Here is a 9063-nt window from a genome sequence, read left to right as displayed (position 1 = left end):
GTTTTCATTGGCTTTCAATTTTTTTTCTTTCTAATTTGTTTTTCATTCCTTCTATTTTTTTCATTAAGGTTTTCTTTGGGTTTTTTTCCTTCTCTTCTCTTTTTCTTTTTTAATTCTTGTCTCTTTTTAATACTCATTCTACATTTTTATATACATCTAAAATAATATATTTTTTACAGTTGAAATTTTTCTAAATACACGATTTATTATGAAATATTTGTTTTGAGTTATAAGTTTTTCATATAAATTTGCACATTGAACATTTTTTTATATGTTTAAATACATCCGAAGCTTTTTTTGTACAAGGTGAATATTGTTTGAATACAAGATTAACATTTTTTAAATATATGTTTGACATCTATTTATTTTCATATACAAATATTTTTCATATAGAGCTAAAAAAATTGATTCACATGTTTTCAATACATGATAAATGTTTTTTCAAACATATGTTTTTTATGCCTACGTACTTTTTTGTACACATCAGAAACATGATTCTTATACACAGTAACATATTTTAAAATACATCTTTTCAAGCATATTTTTTGGTTTCATTTTTTTTTCATCCAGGTTGTCCATTTTTTATATACATCAGGAACATTTATTTTACACATGTTTAACATTTTTTAATACATGGTAGCTGTATTTTTTCTGAAATAGATATTTTTCAATAGTCTGTAATAACTTTTAAACAGTTTTTTAATATGTGTTAAACAATATTCAGTATCAGCAGCATTTTATAAAACTATAATATTATATAAAAAATACGCTAACCAATTTTTTCACCTAGTTAGCATTTTTCAAATTCATGTTTTTTTCTAATGAAGTGAGTGCCCTTTTCAAATTAAAATTGGTTTCTGAAATAATTTTCTGCACGGGTGAAATCGGTCTCTTAATGATCGAAACCTGATTTTTGGAATGAGTGAAATTATATTCTTAAATGAGCAAGTGAGTGAAGTTTGTTTTTGAGTGTATTTATATTTTTAATGTGCAAAATTATAATCTTAAATGAGTGAAATTATGTTATTTTTTAATATGTGGAATTATAATATATCTTAATGATTGTTCCAAAGCGTGAAATTGAATATCTCAAATATATGAAGTGATATTTTTTAAAAACTTTTGAAACATATTTCAAAATTATTTGAATTTTAGGGAAATCATTTTTTGGAACATAGTGAAATTCGATTCTTTGTGTAATTGTAACTTAACTTTTCATTGAACTTAGTGAAATCATTTGAAATAAGCAAAATTGGTTGTTTCAAATAAGTGAAATATGGTTTAAAATTGAGTGAAATATGTTTTTTTTTCAAATGAGTGGATTTTTTCTCATGAAACTTATTTCAATGTGTTTGTCAGGTTTGCTTATTCCGGTGTGTGAAAAGATGCGAAATGAGTTATTTACTAAATGTGAAACATATATTTGTCAACATGTGAAAGTTATTTCACTCAACATATTGAAATTATAGAAAAAATCAGTTTTTTGAACTGAGTGAAATTGGATGAATGCAACTGAAAGATAACTAATCATTGAAATGAGTGGAAACTATTCTTAAAATGAGTGAAATCATTTGAAATTAGTGAATCAGTTTCCTAAAGTGAGTGAAATCACTTGAAATTAGTGACATCATTTTGTTATATGAGTGAAATCTATGTTTTGAATTGAGTGAAATCTGTTTTTCGAAATCAGTGAAATTAAAACTAGTTCAAATGTATCCAAAATTGATCTTGTTCTTAAGATCTTCTCTATATGAATAGAAATATATAAAATATATTAAATTTAAAGTTTTGATTCAAAACATATCTATCATCCAAATTTCCACACTGAAATTAAATGGAAGTCTTTTGATGGGGGGAGAGATTATTTTAGCATATGCATGCAACCGGTCTTTTCTTCATCCTTTCTCTCACCTAAAATAAAGCTGACAAGAGCATGCAGAAGGCTCACATGTATTTTTGTGTGTTCTCATTCATCTCTCTTATACCAAAAAAGGCTTTTGCCCCACTTTATATATAAAACCAACCGCCCAAGTCACATACACGCGAGTTCAACCACACGCACGCCAAGGCGCGAAAGTACACACGCAACAAAGGTAGCAATGTTAATGCTGAGGGCACAACTCAACAAGCCCAAAAAAAAATAAAAAACACCAGCACATCCAAGAGGAGCCCAAAGGGATGATCCAGAGGGGCCTCGACGCGAAGTAGCTACTCAAAACAAGGGCATGAATCCCTAAATGGACTCCAACAGTGGATGCCTCACCGTTAGCTACCGGTTCCGGTAAAAAAGAAACTATTCCGGAGCGGAGACGTGATGATTGTGGCGATGCTAGGGAGTTGTAAAGGTGAGGGATGGACCGAAAATCCTAGACTTACGAAGGACTACGTAGCTGCTACGTAAACTTCCATCTAATCTATATATGCCCCCCCCCTGATTTTCAGGTGGGTTGGGCCTAATCCTCTCCTTTAATCCAATCAAATAATCCCACGTCAGATCAGTACGTAACCTTATGTAAACCATTACGTGGATGTAGCATTGCTCGGGATGGACAGATGGAGTTATTGTTTTCATCATATATTTTGCATGCTCTCGAGCCAATGTCAGTACAATTCATGGTCGTTAGTACATAGCAGATATGATGATTGACTCCATGTTTGTTGTCTGAATTCACACACTTTGATTAATTACACAAATCGCTAGCTTACATGGTTGTTGAGTCAATGTACATTTTTAATAGCCTGCACATATTACTACGTATCCACTGTTGGCGTATGTGAGATGGTCATCCTTCGTATGCATTGCTGCTGTGCTCATTTACCTAAGAGCCTCCGGGAGACAAAGAAGCCGAGCGAGAAGGCGGCGATGCCGACGGCGACCACCTCCTTGTTCATCCACTTCATGTGTGTCAGCCCCTTCAAATCCCCTACAATGCGGCCCTTCCAGGCACTGCATGCCGTCGCCGTCGCATGCCTCCGGGTGTAGTTGGCTTGGCAGCCTCGATGATCTCCTCGATGGGTGTAGGTGGCATCCCGTGCTCCTTGGCCGCACCGTCGGAGGCGGCGCGCTTGGGCACGGTGAGCGTGAGCACACTGGCCTTCAAGCGGCCAGCGATGTCTACGAAGCTGGTCGTTGCGGGCAGCTTGAAGACCATGTGGAGGGAGGAGCCCGGGCCGCCGGCGCCCGGCCTGGTCGCGCCGCGCACGGTGAGCCTCTCGGTGCTTTCTTTGCGAGCCATTAGTTTCATCGAACAACACATCTACAGTTTCAACAACCTTGTGAAGAACGTTGTTGTAGACTATGTATGTGTGCGAGTCCTTTCCGTAACCAAGCATAAAACCTTCATGTGCTTTCGGTGCAAATTTAGCATTGTGATGAGGATCTCTAATCCAACATTTCGCACAGAAGACTTTGAAATAACTCACATTGGGTTTTTTGTCAGTGAGGAGTTCATAGGCAGTCTTCTTGAAGAATTTGTGAAGATATACCCGATTGATGATGTGGCACGCAGTATCAATTGCATCAATCCAAAAACGATGAGGCGTTTTGTATTCATCAAGCATAGTGCGAGCCATTTCAGCGAGGGTTCTGTTCTTGCGCTCCACGACACCATTCTGCTGAGGAGTATAAGGAGCAGATAACTCATGAGTAATAACAAGTTCATCAAGATAGCCATCAAGACCGGAATTCTTGAACTCGGTTCCATTGTCAGTTCTGATGTGCTTGATCTTCACACCAAAGTTGGTTGAAGCCCTCGAGGAAAATCGTTTGAAGATTTCCCGCACTTCATGTTTGTAAGTGACAATGTGTACCCATGTGTAACGAGAATAGTCATCAACAATAACAAAGCCATATAGGGATGCATCATTTGAAACAGCAGAATAATGATTAGGACCAAAGAGATCCATGTGAAGCAATTCAAATGGACGAGTAGTGGTCATGATAGTCTTCGCTAGATGCTTGGCCTTTGTCATCTTTCCAGCTTCACAAGCTCCGCATAAGTGATCCTTGAGGAATTTGACATTCTCAATGCCAATGACATACTTCTTCTTCGCAAGCGTGTTCAGATTCCTCATGCCAGCGTGACCAAGTCGTCGATGCCATAGCCAGCCTTCTGAAGTTTTTGCAAGTAAGCACATGACTGGTTGTGGTCCTGTAGAGAAATCAACAATATACAGATCTCCTCTCCTAAAGCCTTCGAAGACTTTGGAATGGTCAGCTTCCATGATCACTACACAACGATACTTGCCAAAGACAACAACCATATCAAGATCACAAAGCATTGAGACAGACATGAGGTTGTATCCTAAGGACTCGACAAGCATGACTTTGTCCATGTGTCGATCCTTTGAGATCGCAACCTTACCTAGACCCAATACCTGACTTTTGCCTTTGTCAGCGAAGATGATGTGCTTCAGATGTGACGGTGATAAAGGAGCATCCATCAATAGACTCTTGTCACCCGTCATGTGATTTGTACATCCACTATCTAGAACCCACTCGTTGGCTTTGGGCTGATCATCCTTGGCACCCTTTGCCATGAAGAAATAGGTGGGAGCGTAGTCATCATTGTCTTCGTTAGCCTTGTTGGTGCGGTCAATTTCTTCAGAGTTGAAGATAGACTTGCTGACGAAAGCAGTAGCAAGAGCCAGACTCGCCACACCAGACTCGGACTCCTCAGAAGCCTCCTCTTCCTCATGTTCCTCAGATTCAGCTTCAGAGTCCATTTCCTTGCCAATGAATGCCTGAGCCTTCTTGGAGCTGCTCTTCTTGTGAGATGAAGACTTCGAGGATTTTGATGATGAAGATTTTGAAGATTTCTTCTTCTTCTTAGCGTCATCCGAACTGTAATCCTTGTATTTCTTCTTCTTTAATTCCTTTTCCCATTGAGGATAATCCTGAATATAGTGACCAGGTTTCTTGCATTTGTGGCAAAGTCTTCTCTTATAGTCACTTGATGAGGAATCACTGCTTCTTGAGGATTTTCCAAAGCGACCACGTCTTGAGAACTTCTGAAACTTCTTCACGAGCAGTGCAAGCTCTTGGCTCAATTCTTCAGGATCACCGAGACTACTACCAGAGTCTTCACATTCAGATTCAGACACAGCCTTGGCCTTCAGGGCACGTGTTTTGCCATAGCTTGAACCATACAGATCTCTCTTTTCAGCAAGCTGGAATTCATGAGTATTTAGCCTCTCGAGGATATCAGCGGGATCTAGTGACTTGTAATCAGCTCGCTCTTGAATCATCAGTGCCAGAGTATCAAATGAGGAATCTAGCGATCTCAGCAATTTCTTCACCACCTCATGATCGGTGATGTCAGTGGCGCCAAGCGCTTGAAGCTCATTTGAGATGTCAGTGAGGCGACCGAAGGTTTGCTGAACATTTTCATTATCGAGTCTTTTGAAGCGGTTGAAGAGATTGCGAAGAACGTCAACACGAGAGTCACATTGAGTTGAGACCCCTTCGTTTACTTTGGAGAGCCTATCCCAGATAAGTTTAGCAGTTTCCAAAGCACTCACTCTTCCATACTGTCCTTTGCTCAGATGTCCACATATGATATTCTTCGCTTGAGAATCGAGTTGCTTGAATCTCTTCACATCAGCAACATTCAGAGAAGGTGTGACTGAGGGAACACCATTTTCCACAACATACCAGAGATCGTTGTCAATTGCTTCAAGATGCATTCGCATCTTATTCTTCCAGTAGGGGTAGTCCGTGCCATCGAAGGTAGGACACCCAGCGGAGACCTTGATCATACCTGCGGTCGACATAACTAGAACTCCAGATGGTTAAACCAAAATCACACAGAACAATGGAGTATCTTGCTCTGATACCAATTAAAAGTGCGTTATATCGACTAGAGGGAGGGTGAATAGGTGATTTTTGTGAATTCTTCACTGAGGAATTTGCCGGTGAGGAAATTCCTTAGCGAAGAACTACTAGCAGCGGAATAAGTACTCAGAAGTAAGCATAACAGGATACAGACATAGTCATCATGATGAAATGAAGACAAGCACAGAGTACAAGAAGCGTAAACACAGGATAACACAAGATGAAGACAAACAGACTGAAGAAATTGAACTGAGGAAATTGAGAAAGTCTTCAGTCAAAGTCTTCAAACACAGATATGAACAATCACTCAACACGGTAATGAGGAAATGAAAGAGTTGAGGAAATAGAACCAGTAAGGTTGGTGAAGACAATGATTTGGTAGACCAGTTCCAACTGCTGTCTTAGTTGTACGTCTGGTTGGAGCGGCTGAGTATTTAAACTCGAGGACACACAGTCCCGGACACCCAGTCGCTGAGCACGCAGCTCAGGACACCAAGTCCTCACCGTATTCTCCTTGAACTAAGGTCACACAGACCTCGTCCAATCACTCGTGGTAATTCTTCAGGCGACTTCCAAACCTTCACAGACTCGGTCACTCGGCGATCCATAATTCCTCTTGGATTCTCTAGACCATGACGCCTAACCGTCTGGAAGAAGCACAGTCTTCAAAGGAAACAAGCGCCGATCCACGCATGAGCAATCTCTTCAGTGATGCTCAATCACTTTGGGTTTGTAGGTGTTTGGGTTTGGGGTTTTTCCTCAGTTGATGATTTTCGCTCAAAGTCCTCGGAGGATGGGTTGCTCTCAAATGACAAGTGTCAGTTTATTTCGGAGCAGCCAACAAGCTAGTGGTTGTAGGGGGTGGCTATTTATAGCCTAGGGAGCAACCCGACATGATAAGACATAAATGCCCTTGTCTGATATGACCGTTAGGTGGATAAGATATTTTGGGACAGCTGGCGCGCAACACAGCAACGGTCGGAAATTTGACTATCAAATTCCTCAGGGCTATCATGTTCCTCACCGTGTAGGCAATCCGCACTGACGAATTCCTAACTCCTCAGTCAGAACAAATTCCTCAGCGACCAGAAGAACTTCGTCTCTGTCACTGAAGAAATTGACTGAACTGTATGAGATTTTCAAAGGCTTCACTCGAAGGGTTTGGTAGGTGTAGGATTTTGAGTTGAGCATCACATGGAAATTTTTCCTTAGTATTTCCTCGACCCTCTTTAACAGTACGGTGTTTCCTATGACTCAAGAAAGAGAAAAACAAAACTATGAAAACGAAAGTCTTCAAGCTTCATATTCCTCACATGAATATAAAGTCTTCACGGATACACCAATTTCTTCACTTTCAAAATCTTCATGAAAGTCTTTAGAAATACTGAAATCTTCAGTCGAAGATATTCATTTTTAGGGGTCGACTTTTCCTGTAAATATCAAACTCCTCATAGACTTATAGACCTGTGTACACTCACAAACACATTAGTCCCTTAACCTATAAGTCTTCAATACACCAAAATCACTAAGGGGCACTAGATGCACTTACATCTAGACACAACAATTGATCCTTGAGATCTATTAGTCGTGTGCTGTGCCTCCTCCACTATATTCCACCTCGATAATATTGTAGCGGTGCTTAGGAGAAGCCCTGCATCAGTAGAGCATCATCATCGTCACCACGCCGTCGTGCTGACGGAACTCCCTCGAAGCTCGGCTGGATCGGAGTTCGAGGGACGTCATCGAGCTGAACGTGTGCTGAAGTCGGAGGTGCCGTGCGTTCGGTACTTGATCGGTCGGATCATGAAGACGTACGACTACATCAACCGCGTTGTGCTAATGCTTCCGCTTTCGGTCTACGAGGGTACGTGGACAACACTCTCCCCTCTCGTTGCTATGCATCACCATGATCTTGCGTGTGCGTAGAATTTTTTTGAAATTACTACGTTCCCTAAAAGTCGCCGTTCCCGCCGCCATTATAGAAGTCTTTCTCTCTTCTAAGATATCATTGGTCAGTGCAGCGAGGGGCAACCATCATTTCTATTGCTCCCTGCCTCCCCTTCTCCTTGCTAGCACACACAATCCAGATCCGCGTCCTTCCCTGACCGCCGCCTCCGCTTCCCAGTCAGTCCGCCTCCTCCCCTTCATCCGTGGAGCATCCCCGGACCTCCCCATCTATGTGGCCACATCAGGTAAATGATCTACGTGGCCACTACGCGGAGTCAGATTCAGTGCTACTTATGCTATACTTACTGTTGATAAGAAATTTTAGCACTTCGATCTGAACCACATGAGTTGTATTGTTGTGAATCCATTTGCAAATATATTACTCCCTCCGTCCCATAATGTAAGACGTTTTTTTACTCTAGTGTAGTGTTAAAAATCGTCTTACATTATGGGACAGAGGGAGTAGGTTGTATTGTTGTGAGCCCATCTAAATCCAATGTATTTTGTATTATTATTATTCAACAACAACAAAAATGTACTATTGTGAACCCATCTGTTCAGCACTACTATTTTGATACCCTTTGAATTTTTTAAATGAATTTGAATTAAAATTATTTTTAGTGAGCAAAGGTCCATAACATCGAACCGAACATATCAAGAAGAAATTTTATATATGGATAGGCATTTTAAATAGACAAAATGTATTCCCATACAAAACTTTTTCTATGGCGTGTTGCGAAAATAGTTGAGGAGACATGCGGCCTTTTTTCATACAAATAATTGAGGAGACGTGTGACCTTTTTTTTATACGAATGAGCATTTGTCATATGTAGCAACCAAAATATATACAAATAAACTGGGTGAACTTTTTGCATGAGATATTTAGCAATAAAAAAATCTTCATTATTTGTTACGACGTGCTTGTATGCTAGTACTAATTCTAACACAAACTAACCTGGTTCGCGAGGCAGCCAAGTCGTCGTCAGTCGTCGGTCGTCGGCTGGGTCATCGACAAGCTGTGCACATCTCCTCAGTCCTCACTCACTCATCTCCCCTTCTCCTTGCTAGCCCACACCAGCCAGATCCGCGTCCTTCTCCGACCGCCTCCACCGCGTCCGGCTCGCCGCCGCGAGATCCCGGCCGGTCCGCCTCCTCCCCTTCATCCGTGGAGCTTCCCCGACCAACCCATCCGCGTGGCCACATCAGGTAAATGATCTATCATCGCGGGGCTGGATCTGCTGTTATAGGCATTGGGTTCATTCAGCTAATCCCAACGTTTTTTC

General features: G+C 40.9%; 1 protein-coding gene across 3 annotated transcripts in view; it reads left to right on the top strand.

The window, feature by feature from the left end:
* The first annotated feature begins 7971 nt into the window (after nt 1-7971).
* Nucleotides 7972-9063, top strand: part of LOC123149514 (disease resistance protein RGA5) — a 7074-nt gene continuing 5982 nt past the window's right edge. The window contains exon 1 of one of the 3 annotated variants that reach the window (XM_044569193.1): nt 7972-8025. The gene's annotated coding sequence lies outside the window, so the exon portion shown is untranslated. Of the gene's footprint in view, nt 8026-8755; nt 8987-9063 lie in introns of those variants that run through there. The other 2 variants (XM_044569189.1, XM_044569182.1) reach the window with 2 other exon arrangements.

This window comes from Triticum aestivum, chromosome 1B (genome assembly GCF_018294505.1).
Source record: "Triticum aestivum cultivar Chinese Spring chromosome 1B, IWGSC CS RefSeq v2.1, whole genome shotgun sequence".
NCBI classification, from domain to species: Eukaryota; Viridiplantae; Streptophyta; class Magnoliopsida; order Poales; family Poaceae; genus Triticum; species Triticum aestivum.
Note: the sequence above shows the minus strand (reverse complement) of the source record. Positions and strands in the feature narration are given on the sequence as shown.